Source organism: Triticum aestivum, chromosome 7A (assembly GCF_018294505.1).
Source record: "Triticum aestivum cultivar Chinese Spring chromosome 7A, IWGSC CS RefSeq v2.1, whole genome shotgun sequence".
NCBI lineage: Eukaryota > Viridiplantae > Streptophyta > Magnoliopsida > Poales > Poaceae > Triticum > Triticum aestivum.
Window position 1 is genome coordinate 380,797,238 of NC_057812.1, and position 2,522 is coordinate 380,799,759.

Genomic DNA, 2,522 nt, shown 5'->3' on the forward strand with positions numbered 1-2,522 from the left:
GTGGTGTCCATGATGAAGATCGACCTACAGAAAAGTTAGTTCGCGCCATGCCTGTCGATCCTGCACTTCACGTTCAGCTTTACAAGCAAGATGGAATAAATGAGTGATATTATTATACTACCTATACTCTAGAATGGTCTGAATCTCTATTTAATCCACCCATAAAACGTGCAAGCATAGCTTCATTCTCCTCAACAATACCACATCTAATCATGCCAGTTTGTAATTCCTGATAATATTTGTCTACACAATTTTTCCTTGTCTTAAACGCTGCAATTTTTGAATTAATTCACGTTGATAGTATGGTGGAACCCAACGAGTACGCATAGCAGTTTCAAAGCAGCCCAAGTAGCTGGAATAGGATATAATCTACAATGTTTAGACCACCAAACACATGCAAAACTAGTGAAAGCACAAACAACAGCAGGAACACATCTCTCCTCGGGATATTGTAAACATGTAAAACGTTGTTCAGTTTCTAACTCCCAAGTAAGATATATATCAGGAACATATCTACCCTAAAATGGTGGAATATTCAACTTCAGTTTTGGAAAAAGGTCATGATCTCCTACCTCGGGTGGTCGTGCAGCCCTACCGTTGCGATGAAATACCTGAGGACGACCTGGTGGTGGTGGTGCTGGTGGTTGCACGTAGTTCTGATTTTGATCAACCGCATCCTTGTAATGGTCCTCCACCTCTGTAGTAGCAGCAGGAGCTACAGAAGCATCAACAGTGGCACCAGAATTTTGCCCAGGGTCAATGGGAACGCGCTGTGCTTGCCCCACTTGATTTGGAAGGCGACATTGTTGTTGTTGTTGTTGTTGTTGTTGTTGTTGTTTTTGTTGTTGTTGTAGAGGTGCATTAGGTGCAGCCGGTGGTGGTGGTGGAAGACGCGCGAGCAATTCATTAAACTTGTTATCGAGCTTTGTTTTGAACGTCTTCTCCATGCCATCTATCTTCTCCATGGCCTCAAATCAGTTTAGCACATCTTGCACCTGTCCACTCATCATTTGCTGAAATTTATCATGCAACTCCTTATTTGTCATGTTCTCCCAGTCAGTCTCGTCGGCTTGAGATCCTGCCATGATTAGCAGCAATAGAAACACACAAGAATATGATCCTACAAACTACTAACAAGAGGTGGTGGTGGGTGCCACAAATCCGCCAAGCAAATCTCAAATTCGTACCAGTTCTTACCCAATAGCAGGCGGTGATCGGCAACCGTCGTAGTCAAAACTCTCAAAGCTTGGATAGAGTGATTACCAGGGAGAGTCAAACGCATAGCGTAGATGTATGTGGAGCTGGGAAGGCTTATAATATGGTAGCAAAAAGGGTCAGCAATAATCAATTCAGAGATGCAAAGTTTAATAAATGCTCAACGATGGTACTGTGCTGGTCCTAGGCTAGACCATGCTATAGACGCGATCCTAGAACACTAACAAAATCACGACGCTACACGTAAACAAGGGAGGAGCACGCTCTGATTTTTTTTCACTTTTTTGCACTTTTTTCATCTCTTTTTTTTGCTCCGCAACAAAAAAATTTCAAAAAAGTCTACAAATGGTCTAAAAATTGCCTAGCCATAATTTTCCAGACTTGTTTTTTTGAGTTTGGAACTATTTTTCTACTGCGGGTAGCATGGAAGTTGGGGAATCCTACTCTGTCACAACTCAGAGTATGGCATGATCTGGAAATCCAAAACAAAGCAACAAATACTGGACCCGGACTAGGACTGGTGGTGGAGATGAATCTGGTGGAAACTCGGACTGGTGGCGGATATATGTAGGGCGGTGGAACACGGACTGGTGGTGAATCTGTGATGGAGGTGGACTCGGATTATCGTGATGGCGGTGGATATGTGGTATATGGCAGCGGTGATGATGATGGTGACATATGGCAGCGGTGATGACGATGGTGGTATATGGCATCGGTGATGACGATGGTGGTATATGGCAGCGGTGACGATGATGGTGGTATATGGCAGCGGTGACGATGATGATACAACGGCGGTGTGACAACTTGTGAATAGAACTGGAAACTCTAAAGGACAAGACGCTAAGACCACCAACTTGACACGATGATGCAACCGCAAATTCAACAAAGCAAATACAGAAAAGATTATGCAAAGGCTCAGATTGGTTCGCATAGGATGAACTAACCCTAATTTTTTTGGCGTTTTCGTGGACGATAGGTATGAAGAAGAAATTCAATCGAATCTATGAAAAAACTGTAAAATCTCACCGAGCAACCTGGAAATCGGATACCACTTGATAGAGGCGAAGGTGTCCCGATGTTTTGATGAGATGGTGGCTATCATTTTTGGTGGGAGTCGACCTTGACGACCCGACTACGAACGTGCGAGACGTCGTGCCTTAGCAATCGCTAAACCAACTTCCGAGGGTTACTGACCACGCCGGAGCACAATCAACCTGACCACGAGGGTCTGTTTCCTGCGAGCAAACGAAGAACAAGCAAGATACCAAGATTGCAATCTAGATATTGCGAATATAAGAGGAAAGCTT